A 17,221-nucleotide genomic window follows, 5' to 3' on the forward strand; every position below is an offset into this window, starting at 1 on the left:
TTGGTATTTATGTTTTTAAAATCATTATTTATTTTTATTCATTTTGGTATTACATTTTTGTTTCATAGTATACCTTTTATTGTTGTTACATTGGAATAAAAAATAAAATTCGGTTTCTCTTCTTAGAAAAATTATGCCATTATCACAGATATCAAAGGTCAAGCAAAGTGGGAATACTGGCATTTTCTGTTTATAAAGATTTGATAGTGTTTATTTTCTTCTTTGGTATTGTGCTAGTTGTTGTGTATAGCCTTTACATCCTAATTATTTGATTGTTGTGTAACAGCCTATATTTTTTAAAAAATCTCAGAATTTCTGACACTGATGTTTCAAAAAATACATTAATAATTTGGACTCAAAAGCTGATCTTAAAGTATGAAACAAATGTGAAAGAAGAAATGAGATAATTATTAGTAATTTCTAACTACTCAATTATTTGCACAAAGAAGATCCCAGATTTAGACAAGGTTTACATTTTCCATTCTTAATTTTATTTGTCTGATATACGTAGTGTATCAAAGTCAAATAGGAAAGTAGAAATCAAAAATTATTCTAAACAGAGGGAATTAAATGCCTAGAATGGGTTGTGCATTTGATGAAAGATCTAAGGAACCAAACAGAGGTTGTTTAGATAACCCAGAGATTCGTATCAGCAGGAAGCTGCTGCCATTCTGTAGTATGGAGGATCTCTTGGTATGGAGGTGATGTGGAATCTAGAAACCTGCCAGGAGGCTTGGCCTGTGCCAGAGTTAAGGAGGAGACTTAGCCACTGCTGAAGACGCTATCCAAGGAAATGAGAGAAGGACAGAGACACTTTGGCTTCTATCTTCCTCTGTCCTCCAATTTTCCACTAGTGCCCAACCTGACCCACGCTCAAACAGAAGCACCATTGATTTCTTCTCCCTGTTTCTCCTCTTCTGCATTGGGAAGTATTCTTGTGATACAATGCAGACATGAGGAAGGTTCATAAAACACCCTGATTTATTTATTTATTTTATTAATGGACTATGGAGACAATGTTAGCTCCTTCTTGTTCTGCCATCACAACATATTTACGTAAAATATTTTCACACATTTCATGTGACATACGTCACTCACTTGAAGATGTACCTTCCTCAATACGTTTTGATCTTCCTCAGTAAAGAAGCCACCCTTTCATTTTCAATGCCTGGGAAATCATCTTGTGTATATCATGCACCATGTATGAACAGAGCTGTGGAACATTAGCCCACCAACTCCTATAATTAAATGATGTCCAAATGACAAAAGCTAGAAATAGATGAGTAGATGTCCATGATAATAACACATATGCCTCATAGCTACATACCTTCAGATTCGGCTTCCCCTCAGAGCGTTTTTGCTAATGTCACTACTGCCCTCACTATCAAGAAGTCTACTGTATTCCTTAATAAACTCAACCTCAACACCCAAACATTGACCCTAAAGGTAAAAATCTCTATATGGGCCATGATCAGGTTATAAAGGATGGCTGCTACTTCACATACACACATACAAATAAAAACGTCTTCGTCATTGCTAAATTTAGTATATTTGATTTGATTTGATTATCTGAGCCAAGAGTTAGTTAACTGCCTGCTAAATTAACGTGGCTTAACAAAGGACAAATATTATCTCACACCTGCCTTATGTTTGTTAGAGTCATGGCCTTTACTAGGCATCAGTAGATTATAAACCAAAGTATATTGAGTTTTCCTCCCTCCCTCAGTCTCAGAAAATATTTGTAAAGCATTAGAAACAAAGGGGGGTTCGAAGGCGTACCTTGGTGTACCCTTTCCTCACTGGTGTGCCTGGCTTTGACAGGTATATAGAAGGCTGACATTGAGGCCATTATTGAAGTATCTGTTCTGTTGACTCTGGCTACGGATTTAGAGGAAGAGCTATAATCACTTTAAATCACATTTCCAACAAATGTGTCCTAAGTAATCTCTGTAAATGAACATTGGGGCACATAGTTTTTCTTCCACGCATTTGTTTATTCTGCAAATGTTTATTCGGTGCCTGCCCTTGCCTTATATAATACGCTGAGAATACAAAGATGAAAAAAACCCTTGTGTTTGGTCCTCAAGAAGCACAGGTTGTTCAGTCTCACTGAAACTAAGACACAAAAACATTCATTTAAGTAGACAATATACAGACTATTCTGCTATAGGTATACATAAAATGCACAGTGAAAGGGTTGATGAAGAACTCAAACAGAAGGTTGTCTTTGGGTTAATGGGGTGAGAAACATATTCTAGGCAAAGAGAAGATTTGCAAAGGCATGCAAGCACAGGAGAGCATGAGGTTGTCAAGGAGCTAAAATTACTGCTTTTATGGGATCGGGTTGGGAGGAAGTAATGGAGATGAGACTGAATGGGTAAACTGAGGCCGAGACAAAGTTCTTTGTGTGCCAGCCTAAGGTGTTTGAATTTTTGTCTTGTAAGTCATGAAAAGCCATTGAATATTTTTGAGTATGGTAAAAATATTTCAAAGATCTGCCTGTTAACAGTGGGGGAAAATGGACTGACGTGAAGATTAAGTTTAAAACCTGGAAATCTAGTTAGAAATACATTTTACTAACCAATGAGGAGTCTTTTACTTAAAATTCACTAAATAGATATTACATTAAGAGATAGCCAGGGCCAGGTGCCGTGTCTCACGTCTGTAATCTCAGCACTTTGGGAGGCCGAGGAGGGTGGATCACTAGATCAGGAGTTCAAGACCAGCGTGGCCAAGATGGTGAAACCCCGTGTCTGCTAAAAATAAAAAAATTAGCTGGGCATGGTGGCACGTGCTTGTAATCCGAGCTACTTGGGAGGCTGAGGCAGCAGAGAATTGCTTGAACCTGGGAGGTGGAGGTTGCAGTGAGCTGAGATCGTGCCACTGCACTCCAGCCTGGGTGACAGAGAGAGACTCGGTCTCAAAATTAATAATAATAATAATAATAATAAAGACAGCCAGTATGAGGTCGGTCAGTGGGCCTATGTAGAGGAAAGAAAACGTTCATAGGCCCTACCCTTGTGGAATCATGGTTCAGTGATGAAGTAAGATACTGCAAAGGCAGTTGCAGTGGAGCTGGAGAGAAAGAGTTGAACATTAGAGAAGTGTGAAGGTGGATGAAACCGAACTTTAAGACAATAGTACATGGAAAGATGGATACATCTAAGATGTTTTATGGGTTGAGTTGTGTTCCCCATAAAAAAAATTAATAAATTGAAGTCCTAACTCCTACTATTTCAGAATGTGTTTCTATTTGGAAAAGGGTAGTTGTAGATGCAATTAAGATAAAGCCATACTGGAGTAGGGTGGGTCTCTATTCCGATACAACTGGTGTTCTTATTAAAAAAACAAAAAAGAAAGACAATTGGTGTATTAGTCAGTGTTCTCCAGAGGGACAGGACTAAGAGGATAGATCTATACGTAAAGGGGAGTTTATTAGGAGACATGACTCACACAATCACAACGTGAAGTCCCACAATAGGCCGTCTGTAAGCTGAGAAACCAGGAAGCCAGCCCAAGTCCCAAAACCTCAAAAGTAGCGAAGCCGACAGTGCAACCTTCAGTCTGTGGCCAAAAGCCTTCAAGCCCCTGTCACACCACCGGTATAGGTCCAAGAGTCCAAAAGCTGAAGAATATGGAGTTCGAGGGCAGTAAGCATCCAGCACAGGGGAAAGATGGAGGCCAAAAGACTTAGCCAGTCTAGTCTTTCCACATTCTTCTGCCTGCTTTTATCCTAGCTACCCGGGCAGATGATTAGATGGTGCCCACCCGGATTGAGGGTGGATCTGCCTCTCCCAGTCCACTTACTCGAGTGTTACTCTCCTTTGGCAACACCTTCCCAGAGACACCCAAGAGCAATACTTTGCTTCCTTCAATCTAGTCAAGTTGACATGCAATATTAACCATCACAATTGGATACATGCATGCAGGGAGTATGGAATGTGAATATGAAGACAGAGATTGGGGTGACATGTCCACAAATCAAGGAATGCCAAAGATTGGCAGTAAATCACCAGAAGCCGGGGGAGAGACATGGAACAGATTCTACTTCTCAACTCTCAGCGGGAACCAACCCTGCCAACACTTCAATAGTGAACTTCTAACATCTAGAACCATTTGACAAATTTCTGGGTGGCTTAAAAACTCCAGTTGGCGATACTTTGTTATAGCACCCATAGAGAAATGACACACATGATCTTCAGGTTCCCAGCTTGGGCAATTTTATTTCAGAGTGAGAAACATAATAGGACTTTGATTTCTTCCTTTTATGTGTCATTAAAAAGGGAGATCCTTTTTTTTTTCTTGCTTTCCTCATAAGTCCTGAGATTTTTGCTTTCATTAGTGAATTTTTGCAATTCTTATTAATTGTATTTGAACTTGAAAAAGGACAGACTTATGATTTCTGATGCCAACACTGATTCTTGTTTCAAATATTACTGGTTTACTGCAGTCAAACAATGAATCACTTGCAGAATTTTGGTAAAAAATCAGACAAAAATTAAGAAAAGCTCTTCTGATTGTTCAGATTGTTCAGTCTGTTCTGATTGAACTGACTGTGGGCCACACAGTTCTGGAACTAATAAAAATAAAGTATATTCCTTGCTCATATAGTTATATGAACAACCTACCTGTATAAACTGTCAAGCAATTTGATGGTTTATTTCTTTATAATACTTTAAACTCCACCTTTATAAAAACCATAGCCTGTTAGCACTTTCTCTTGATCTTTGCAGAATACTATGAAAATAATAATAAACCTCTTGGTGGAATAAACAATCTGCCTGTGACAATTGCCCAAGTGCCTTCTGGCAAGTCTAGTCCTTTCTGCTCTCTTTAAAGTTTTAAAGTGCAAATTGCTTTGCAGCAGCAATATATTCTGGTCAAAGTGAGGGAAAAGTATGAGTCTCACTTAAAACTTGAGGTCGATGATTGAATCTTCTGAACTTCATCAGTGGTTTTGTGAAATTGGTTCTTTTCTAGGGAAGCCGTTTTTGCCTATGAATCAGATTTTAAGCTACTATTGTCTTCTACTACTCTTCAATAAAAAACGGAAATAGGTAGAAAATAAGGTGACTCACAATTTATGGTCATGTTTTAGAGAACACATTTGCTCAGCATATAATGTGGCTTGATAATGTTACATGACCCCAAAGCAAGCCATGTGCTGTCCTTCATCTAGTATATAAACATGAGACATTTTCTACTAACATGAGGATGGATAGAAATCGGCCCTTTGTGAGAATGTCCTCATGGAGAATTGTTTTCAAAGGACTTAAAAATTGTAGTGTGCCATTAACTACTTTTCACATCCTAAATCTACCTTGTTTATTTTTCCTTTCTACTCCTATTATTCTTAGGTACTGTTTCTATCATGCAGCAATATTGTCTGCCTTTTAATGTTGGTATTACTCCATCTTTTAAAATTTGTTCTATTGGTTGGGCACAGTGGCTCACACCTGTAATCCCAGCACTTTGGGAGGCCAAGGCGGGTGGATCACAAAGTCAGGAGATCAAGACCCCCCTGACCAACTTAGTGAAATCCCGTCTCTACTAAAAATACAAAAAGTAGACGGGCATGGTGATGTGCGCCTGTAATCTCAGTTACTCTGGAGGCTGAGGCAGGAAAATCGCTTGAACCCAGGAGGCGGAGGTTGCAGTGAGCTGAGATCACGCCACTGCACTCCAACCAGGGCAACAGAGCGAGACTCTGTCTCAAAGAAAAAAAAAAAATTGGTCTATTACAATCTAATGCATATTAAGTATAGAGTCAGAGATTTAGAAAAATTGTCATATAGTACTAGGTCCCTGATGAAATAACAAAAATTAGTATTGGGTTTTATTTTCTTATTATTGATATTTGAGAACGTGCCCCATTATTTTGCCTGACCATAGTAACACATTCACCTTTTATTTATTTATTTTTCCACTATAATATGGCTTCTAATTGTTTCTAATAGCTAACTGAGGCCTTTCCTAGTCTTTTTTTTTTCCTAGTCTTCTCTGCTGTATTTGCCATGTGGGTTAATCCTTCACTTGACTTTTGTGATACGGCATTTTCCTGGGTCTTACATCTTTCTTACTGTTTTTTCTTTGTCTCTATCTTCTTTTCATCCACCCCAGTTTCTCATGCTCACTGGGTTATCTAATCTACTCACATAGTTGCATCTTCTAAGCTTAAATGTATGGTCCAAACCCCTCCCCAGATATATATCCTACAGTCTACTGGACGTCAACCAATGATTGTCCCATAGAAAATTTACAAGCAATATGTTGAAAAGCAAAATTATCTTTCCCTACCAAATTTCTCTCCTCATCCTATATTTTCTATCTCAGTTGATAGAATCATGGCCAGGAACTGTGTATAGAAATTTGTAATAAAGTTACCCCTCCCTTGTATATACCAACCATATATAATTAATCACAGAATATAGATAATTTTAAAATCCTAATCCATCCTTTCTAATCCATCCCTAAAGTCATCAGCCTAGTTTACATTCTCATTATCCCTTATCCATCTGCTGCTTCTTATTAGTTTATTAATCGGTCTTATTTTCCCTTTCTTGTCCCAGTCAAATCCATCTTCAACCCAGCTGCTGGAATGATTCTTCAGAAATGCAGATTTAAACACATGGAACCCTGTGCTTAAAGCCTTTCAATGTCTTCTTGTAATTTAGGAGATATATCCCAAACTGCTTAACTCAGAGCAAAAGCTCTCTTCTCTGATCCTTGCCTATATCTTCAGCGGCACCTCCAGCTAGCTGCTCCCTTACATTTTATGCCTCAGTAATGCCAAACTGCTTGCATTTTTGTCAGACACCATTAGCTCTTCTGCACTGCGTCTTTGCTTCTGCTATTTTGAAGACTTTCCTTTCCCCCCACTGACCTAGCTAACTTTTAAGAACTCACTCAGGTGTCACTTTTTTCCAGAGACACCTTTCATTGCAAACCATCTTCTGTTCTCCACAGGGTATAGCAAGTATTCAGTAAATATTTGTTGAAGGAATGACTCCACTTCGTTTTGTTGATCTAAGTGGTGAACAATCTAAAAACATATCAACATAACATTAGAACTACTAATACTAATTTTCAGGTCAATGTAAAATGTGTATCCCCTGCATTGACTTATTCCATGTGGAACTATGAAAGTGCAACTGAGCTTTTCTCTACTTTTGGAAAAATTGTTCTCTTAACCTTTGTATAATTATTTTCTCTTTATAACATCATAGTTTCTCTTTATGGCATTATGTGCTATTATTTGAGTAAGCAGAAAATATTTGTAAAAATTTTCTATAAAATATACAAATTATATGTATTTGTTTAGAATTGGGGAATCAAATATTCAACTCTGTCTAGAAGCTATAATCTAAATGTTTATTCCTCAGTTTTGACAGGCACGTTAATAGCATTTCCAGCAGGCTCAGTGTTAAGACAAAATTATAATGTGTCATGGAGGTAGTGATAGAGATACTAATAGCTCTTTCCACTAACTCCTAATTATATTGATAACAGTATATTTTCTTACCATAGAAGACAATACCGGTGGGACATTTGAATTATAATTAACCCTATTTAGTTTACCTATTGGATTGTATCACTGAAGTTCTTAGATCTAAGAAGACCTACCTGAAAGGTTCAGAGATTGAGATTCTCCTAAGAACAAAAGCAAAGACTATGGCCACTTTAGCGAGAATAGTGATGCTGAAGTAATTCCCTGAGATTTCTTCCTGCCATTTCAATTAGATCAATAAGTTAACAGAGTCAGGGGTAGGTCTTTCCCATCATGTGATGATTTGAGAATCATCACTTCTCAAAGGATTTTTAAAAACAATTATGTCTTTTCACTATTTTTAATGGAATGGAATATTAGATACACAAAGGAATACACGCAATATGTACATGTAAGTCGTGGAGCATATTACTAAAGTGATAATCACTGACAGAGTGATTCTCATTGGTAAGAAAATCCTCTTAATGGAAACTAAACGTTGGGTACTCATGAACATAAAGATGGCCTCTTAGTCTGTTTTCTTGCTGCTGCTGAAGACATACCTAAGACTGGGCAATTTACAAAAGAAGGAGTTTTAGTAGACTTACAGTTCCACATTGCTGGGGAAACCTCACAATCGTGGCAGAAGGCAAGGAGGAGCAAAGAGAAAAATCTTACATGGATGGCAGAAGGCAAAGAGACAGCTTGTGCAGGAAAACTCTGCCTTATAAAGCCATCAGATATCATGAGACATGTTCACTACCACGAGAACAGCACAGGAAAGACCTGTCCCCATGATTAAATTACCTCCCACCAGGTCCCTCCCACAACATGTGGGAATTCAAAGTGAAATTTGGGTGGGGACAGAGCCAAAACATATAATTCCACTTCTGGCCCCACCCAAATCTCATGTCCTCACATTTCAAAACCAATCATGCCTTCCTAACAGTCCCACAAAGACTTAACTCATTTCACCATTAACTTAAAGTCCACAATCCAAAGTCTCATCTGAGACAAGGTAAGTCTTAGTCTTTAAAGTCAAAAGCAAGTTAGTTACCTCCTAGATACAATGGGAGTATAGGCATTGGGTAAATACAGCCATTCCAAACGGAAGAGATTAGCTGAAACAAAGGGGCTACAGGCTCCATGCAAGTCCAAAATCCAACAAGGTAGTCAAATCTTAAAGCTCCAAAATAATCTCCTTCGACTTCATGTCTCACATCCAGGTCACACTGATGCAAGAGGTGGGTTCCCATGGCCTTGGGCAACTCTGCTCCTGTGGCTTTGCAGGCTATAGCATCCCTCCTGGCTGCTTTCATGGGCTGGCATTGTCTGCTTTCACATCTGTAGCTTTTCCAGGGGCACAATGCAAGCTGTCAGTGAATCTGCCATTCTGGAATCTGGAGGATGGTGGTCCTCTTCTCACAGTTCCAATAGGTGGTGCTCCAGTAAGGTCTCTGTGTGGGGGCTCTCACCCTACATTTCTCTTCTGCACTGCCCTAACAGAGGTTCTACATGAAAGCCCCACACCTGCAGCAAACTTCTGCCTGGTAATCCAGGCATTTCCACACATCCTCTGAAATCTAAGTTGAGGTTCCCAAACCCCAATTCTTGACTTCTGTGCACTGGCAGGCTCAACACCATGTGGAACCTGCCAAGGCTTGTGGCTTGCACCCTCTGAAGCCATGACCAGAACTCTACGTTGGCCACTTTCAGCCACAGCTGAAGCAGCTGGGATGTAAGGCACCAAGTCCTTTGGCTGCATACAGCATGGGGACCCTGGGCCGAGCCGACGAAACCACTTTTTCCTCCTAGGCCTCCGGGCCTGTGATAAGAGGGGCTGCCATGAAGACCTCTGACATGCCCTTGGGACATTTTCCCCATTTTCTTGGGATTAACATTGGGCTCCTCCTTACTTATGTAAATTTCTGCAGCTGGCTTGAATTTCTCCTCAGAAAATGGGATTTTCTTTTTTACCCCATTGTCTGGTTGCAAACTTTCCAAACTTTTGTGTTCAGCTTTCCTTATAAAACTGAATGCCTTTAACATCACCCAAGTAACCTCTTGAATGCTTTGCTGCTTAGAAATTTCTTCCATCAGATACCCTAAATCATCTCTCTCAAGTTCAAAGTTCCACATATCCCTAGGGCCGGGGCAAAATGCCACCAGTCTCTCTGCTAAAACATAACAACAATCACCTTTGCTCCAGTTCTTAACAAGTTTCTCATGTCCATCTGAGACCACCTCAGCCTGGATTTAATTGTGCATATCATTATCAGCAGTTTGGTCAAAGCCATTTAACAAGTCTAGGGAGTTCCAAACTTTCCCATATTTTCCTATCTTCTTCTGAGCCCTCCAAACTGTTCCAACCCCTGCCTGTTACCCAGTTCCAAAGTCATTTCCACATTTTCAGGTATCTGTGCAGCAGCGCCCCACTCTACTGGTACCAATTTACTATATTAGTCCATTTTCATGCTGCTGATAAAGACATACCCAAGACTGGGTAATTTACAAAAGAAATAAGCTTAATGGACTTACAGTTTCACATGGCTGGGGAAGCATCACAATCATTGTCGGGGTAAGGAGGAGCAAGTCATGTCTTACATGGATGGCAGCAGGCAAAGAGAGGGAGAGAGCTCCTGCAGGGAAACTCTGCCTTATAAAGCCATTAGATCTCATGAGACTTATTCACTATCACAAGAACAGTATGGGAAAGACCTGCCCCCATGATTCAATTACCTCCCACCAGGTCCCTTCCACAACATTTGGGAATTCAAGATGAGATTTGGGTGGGGACACAGCCAAACCATATCAGATAGCCACCATAGAGACTGGGGACCACTATCAGGGGAAGGAGAGAAAGGAGCAGTGGTTGAAAAACTAACTCTTGGGTACTATGTTCAGAACTTGGGTGACAGGATCGTTCATACCCCAAACCTCAGCAACAAACAATATACCCAGGTAGCAGACCTGCACATCTACCCCTGGAATCTAAAATAAAAGTTGAAAATAATAATAATAAATTAAAATAATAATAATCAAAATAACAACAACAACATAAAAATCCCCAAAGGGTACTTGTGACGGCTGGCTTTATGCATCAAGTTGCCCAAGCTATGGTACCTGGTTATCCAATCAAACACTTATTTAGGGGTTGCCATTAAGGCATTTGATAGATGTGATTAACATCTATAATCAGTCCACTTTAAATTAAGAAGATTGCACATGATGATGTGGGTGGGCCTCATCCAATTAGTTGAAGGACATAAGAGCAGAACTGAAGTTTCCAGGAGAGGAAATTCTGACTCAAGACTGCAGCATCAACACCTGCCTGAGATTTCAGCCTCCTGGTCTGTCCTACAGATTTCAGACCCGCAGTCCCAACAATCATGGGACCCAGTTCCTTAAAAAAAATCTCAATGTCTCTCTTTAAAAAATAAACATAAAGGCAAAATAACAATAAAAGTTCATAAAAAAGAAAACCCTCTTAATACCAACCCTAATTCCACAGAAGCAGTACAGTGAGCCACTTCGATTAATATTGAAACTGTAAAAGAGTCTCAGTGGGAGAAAGTCAGAGAGTAGACAATTTTTTCACTGACATTTGTCTTCTTTTTATCTAGTATAAGTAACACTAAACTGGCAGAGAGAAATATGTGTGCAAATCATTTAATTAATTTCTTACTTTTTCTTTGTCCTGCTGAATAAAGGTTTTTAAAAATTATTATACTTTAAGTGCCATGGTGGTTTGCTGCACCCATCAACCCGTCACCTACAATAGGTATTTCTCCTAATGCCATCCCTCCCTTTGCCCTCCATTCCCTGACAGGCCCTGATGTGTGATGTTCCCCTGTCTGTGTCCATGTGTTCTCATTGTTCAACTCCCAATTATGAGTGAGAACAAGCAGTGTTTGGTGTTCTGTTCCTGTGTTAGTTTACTGAGAATGGTTTCTAGCTTCATCCATGTCCCTGCAAAGGACATGAACTCATCCTTTTTTAAGGCTGCATATTATTTCATAGTGTTTATGTGCCACATTTTCTTTATCCAGTCTATCATTGATGCACATTTCGGTTGGTTCCAACTCTTTGCTATTGTGAACAGTGCTGCAATAAACATACATGTGCATGTGTCTTTAGAGGAGAATGGTTTATAATCCTTTGGGTATACACCCAGTAATGGGATTGATGGGTCAAATGATATTTCCGTTTCTAGATCCTTGAGGAATTGCCACACTGTCTTCCACAATGGTTGAACTCTCACCAACAGGGTAAAAGTGTTCCTATTTCTCTACATCCTCTCCAGCATCTGTTGTTTCCTGACTTTTTAATGATCACCATTCCAACTGGCGTGAGATGGTATCTCATTGTGATTTTGAGCTTTTCTTCATATGTTTGTTGGCCACATAAATGTCTTCTTTTGAGAAGTGTCTGTTCATATCCTTTACCCACTTTTTGATGGGGTTGTTTTTTTCATGTAATTTTGTTTAAGTTCCCTGTAGATTCTGGATATTATCCTTTTGTCAGATGGATAGATTGCAAAAATGTTCTCCCATTCTATAGGTTGCCTGTTCACTCTGCTGATAGTTTCTTTTGCTGTGCCAAAGTTCTTTAGTTTAGTTAGATCCCATTTGTCAATGTTTGCTTTTATTGCCATTGCTTGTGGGGTTTTAGTCATGAAGTCTTTGCCCATGACTATGTCCTGAATGGTATTGCCTAGGTTTTCTTCTAGGGTTTTTATGGTTTTAGGTCTTACATTTATGTCTTTAATCCATCCTGAGTTAATTTTTGTGTAAGGTGTAAGGAAGGGGTCCAGTTTCAGTTTTCTGCATATGGCTAGCCAGTTTTCCCAACACCATTTATTAAATAGGGCGTCCTTTCCCCATTGTTTGTTTTTGTAAGGTTTGTCAAAGATCAGATGGTTGTAGACGTGTGGTGTTATTTCTGAGGCCTCTGTTCTGTTCTATTGGTCTATATGTCTATTTTGGTACCCATACCATGCTGTTTTGGTTACTGTAGCCTTGTAGGATAGTTTGAAGTCAGGTAGTGTGATGCCTCCAGTTTTGTTCTTTTGGCTTAGGATTGTCTTGGCTATATGGACTCTTTTTTTGGTTCCATATGAAATTTAAAGTAGTTTTTTCTAATTCTGTAAAGAAAGTCAATGGTAGTTTGATGGGCATAGCCTTGAATCTACAAATTACTTTGGACAGAATACTCATTTTTACAATATTGATTATTCCCATCCATGAGCATGGAATGTTTTTCCATTTGTTTGTGTTTTCTCTTATTTCCTTGAGCAGTGGTTGGTAGTTCTCCTTGAAGAGGTCCTTCACATCCCTTGTAAGTTGTATTCCTAGGTATTTTATTCTCTTTGTAGCAATTGTGAGTGGGAGTTCACTTATGGTTTGTCTATTATTGGTGTATAGAAATGGTTATGATTTTTGCATACTGGTTTTGTATTCTGAGACTTTGCCAAAGTGGCTTTTCAACTTAAGGAGATTTTGGACTGAGACAATAGGGTTTTCTAAATATACAATCATGTCATCTGCAAATGGAGACAATTTGACTTCCTCTCTTCCTATTTGAATACCATTTATTTCTTTCTCTTGCCTGATTGCCCTGGTCAGAACTTCCAATACTACGCTGAATAGGAGTAGTGAGAGAGGGCATCCTTGTCCTGTGCTGGTTTCCACAGAGAATGCTTCCAACTTTTGCCCATTCAGTATGATATTGGCTGTGGGTTTGTCATAAACAGCTCTTATTATTTTGAGGTACGTTCCATCAATACCTAGTTTATTGAGAGTTTTTAGCATGAAGCGGTGTTGAATTTTATCAAAGGCCTTTTCTGCATCTATTGAGACAATCATGTGGTTTTTTGTCATTGGTTCTGTTTATGTGACAGATTACATTTTTTGATTTGCATATGTTGAACCAGCCTTGCATCCCAAGGAGGAAGCTGACTTGACCGTGGTGGATAAGCATTTTAATGTGCTGCTAGATTCAGTTTGCCAGTATTATACTGAAGATTTTTTCACCGATGTTCAGGGATATTGACCTGAAATTGTGTGGTTTTTTTTGTTTTGTTTTTTGTTTTTTGCTGTGTCTCTGCCAGGTTTTGGTATTAGGATGATGCTGGCCTCATAAAATAAGTTGGGGGGATTCCCTCTTTTTCTATTGTTGGAATCATTTCAGAAAGAATGGTACCAGCTCGTCTTTGTACCTCTGAGAGAATTCAGCTGTGAATCCATGTGGTCCTAAGCTTTTTTGTTTGGTAGGTTATTAATTACTGCCTCAATTTCAGAACTTGCTATTTATCTATTCACGGATTTGATTTCTTCCTGGTTTAGTCTTGGGAGGGTGTATTTGTCCAGGAATTTATCCATTTCTTCTAGATTTTCTAGTTTATTTGTGTAGAGGTGTTTATAGTATTGTCTGATGGTAATTTGTATTTCTGTGGGATCAGTGGTGATATCCCCTTTATCATTCTTTATTCTGTCTATTTGATTCTTCTCTCTTTTCTTCTTTATTTGTCTGGCCAGTGGTTTATCTATTTTGTTAATTTTTTCAAAAAGTCAGCTCCTGGATTCATTGATTTTTTGAGAGGTTTTTCATGTCTCTATCTCCTTCAGTTCTGCTCCCATCTTAGTTATTTCTTGTATTCTGCTAGCTTTTGAATATGCTTGCTCCTGCTTCTTTAGTTCTTTTAATTGTGATGTTAAGGTGTCGATTTTAGATCTTTCCCACTTTCTCATGTGTAGCAATTCCTCAAGAATCTAGCCTTTGAATTTGTTTGCTCTTGCTTCTCTAGATCTTTCCTGCTTTCTCCTGTGGGAATTTAGTGCTATAAATTTCCCTCTAACCACTGCTTTAGTTGTGTCCCAGAGATTCTAGTATGTTGTATCTTTGTTCTCATTTGTTTCAAAGAACTTATTTATTTCTGCCTTAATTCTGTTATTTACCCAGTAGTCACTCAGGAGCAGGATGTTCAGTTTCCATGTAGTCGTGTGCTTCTTAATCCTGAGTTCTAATTTGATTGCACTGTGGCCTGAGAGACTGTTTGTTATGAGTTCTGTTATTTTGCATTTGCTGAGGAGTGTTGTACTTCCAATTATGTGGTCAATTTTAGAATAAGTATGATGTGGTGAGAAGAATGTTTATTCTGTTGCTTTGGAGTGGAGAGTTCTGTAGATGTCTATTAGGTCTGCTTGGTGCAGAGCTGAGGTCAAGTCCTGAATATCCTTGTTAATTTTCTGTCTCGTTGATCTGTCTAATATTGTCAGTGGGGTGTTAAAGTCTCCCACGATCATTGTGTGGGAGACTCGGTATCTTTGTAGGTCTCTAAGAACTTGCTTTATGAATTTAAGTGCTCCTGTATTGGGTGCATCTATATTTAGGGTAGTTACCTTTTCTTGTTGCATTGATTCCTTTACCATTATGTAATGCCCCTTTTTGTCCTTTTTGATCTTTGTTGGTTTAAAGCCTGTTTATAGAGACTAGGATTGCAAATACCGCTTTTTTTTTTTTTTTTTTTTTGCTTTCCATTTTCTTGGAAAATATTCCTTCATCCCTTTATTTTGAGCCTATGTGTGTCTTTGCATGTGAAATGGGTCTCCTCAATACAGCACAACTATGGGTCTTGACTCTTTATGCAATTTGCCAGTCTGTGTCTTTTAACAGGGGCATTGAGCCCATTTACATTTAAAGTTAATATTTCTATGTGTGAATTTGATCCTGCCATTATCACGCTAGCCGGTTATATTGCCTGTTAGTTGTTGTTGTGGCGGGCTCCACCCAGCTCGAGCTTCCAGGAGGCTTTTTTTTTTTTTACACTGTGAGGAGAAAACGACCTACTCGAGCCTCAGTAATGGCAGATGCCCCTCCCCTCACCAGTCTCAAGCATCCTAGGTTGACTTCAGATCGCTGAGTTGGCATGAGAATTTCAAGCCAGAGGATCTTAGCTTGCTGGGCTCTGTGGGGGTGGGATTCACTGAGCTAGACCACTTGGCTCCTTGGCCTCAGCCCCCTTTCCAGGGGAGTGAACGGTTATGTCTCGTTGGCATTCCAGGTGCCACTGGGGTATGAAAAAAAAAAACAAAAAAAACTCCTGCAGCTAGGTCTGTGTCTGCCCAAATAGCCGCCCAGTTTTGTTCTTGAAACCCAGGGCCCTGGTGGTGTAGGCACCTGTGGGAATCTCCGGTCTGTGGGTTGCAAAGACCATGGGAAAAGTGTAGTATCTGGCCTGGAATGCCCCGTTCCTCACGACGCAGTGTCTCAGGGCTTTCCTTGGTCAGGGGAGGGAGTTCCCCAACCCCTTGTGCTTCCTGGGTGAGGCAACGCCCCACACTGCTTTGGCTCACCCTCCATGGACTGCATCCACTGCCTAACCAGTCCCATTGAGATGAGACAGGGACCTCAGTTGGAAATGCAGAAACTACCTGCCTTCTGCGTTGATTTCTCTGGGAGCTGCAGACCAGAGCTCTTTCTATTCAGTCATCTTGCCAGCCACACCTGTATAAAGGGTTTAATGTAGACTGAAGGTGTCCTCAATGTTTCCAACAAGTCATCCATTTGTCTACTGTGATCATGTTCTTTTGGGAGTAAAGTGTCTTTTAGGTTGGGGCAAAATTAGTTTTTGGCAAGGAAGGTGGTGTTTTTATTGTCAATGCAATAATGGAAAAAGGACAGTTAGAAAAGTTATCCCTCTGTCTTGTGGCTGTCACCGTAGCTGATACTGATTTAAAACCTAAAATAGGTGCAGCACTGACCTGCTTCAGAATGATGCCTGAAGTGGCAGATGGTGGGATTCAGTTTAAACCAGATTGTTCATGCCCAATCTCATGCCCTTGTGCATTTCAGCTGCTATTTTTCATTTGTTATAGAAATGCCATTATCTTGACCAGTAATGCAGTTTCTCAGATAGTTTGAAATCCTTAAATCCTTATTTTGGAGAGAGTCTGTGCTGGAACACCACCGACTGTGCCTCGTGTGCATCATATTAGGCTAATGTAGGGTGGAAATAGCAAATTGACTTTGATAACGGATTTTCAAGTGTGCTCTTTGTGGATAAAATGCTGTTTCACTTGTTATGATTTTTTTCAGGCAGTAATTTATTTGTAAATGTCTTGACTGTACTTTAATGCCACTCTGTCTCTGGGGGTGAGTCTCTGTTACAACCAGTTATAGAGATAACAAGATTAGGAATATGTCCTCACGTGGTATTTGTCTAGGGCCTGAAACTTTTTTTGTTGTGACAGTCTGACAGGAACAAACGATTCAAAAAGATTTAGCAGCAGAAGGGTAAGGGGGCTACAAATTAGCATATAGTTGCCCACAGTCGTTATATATGTAGGGTTTTATTTTTTTAATAAGAAAGTCAGAAGCTGGCATCTGAACATTAACAAACCATTTAAATATCTTTTCTGCTAACACTGCTGTGAACTTGGTGATGCTGGCTGATGCTGGGTGGGGAAGCCAGAAACTGTTTTCTTTCCAAAAGGTGAAGAATGTGAGTCAAGTATGTTAGATACTGTTATTATAGGAGTTCTCACTGACTTCTCAGATTGAGTGAAAGTTCATGTTCATATGTCAATTGTAAGAGGGCGATATGTTCTAGCCCAGGGTTCAGTATGCTTTTTCTGTTCAAGATCATAAATATTTCAATGTCCTTGGCCATATGATCTCTTAAAATGACTCATCTCTGTTAATGCAGTGCAAAATCAGCCATACACAGTGCACAAG

The sequence above is a fragment of the Mandrillus leucophaeus genome, unplaced genomic scaffold (genome assembly GCF_000951045.1).
Source record: "Mandrillus leucophaeus isolate KB7577 unplaced genomic scaffold, Mleu.le_1.0 Scaffold258, whole genome shotgun sequence".
NCBI classification, from domain to species: domain Eukaryota; kingdom Metazoa; phylum Chordata; class Mammalia; order Primates; family Cercopithecidae; genus Mandrillus; species Mandrillus leucophaeus.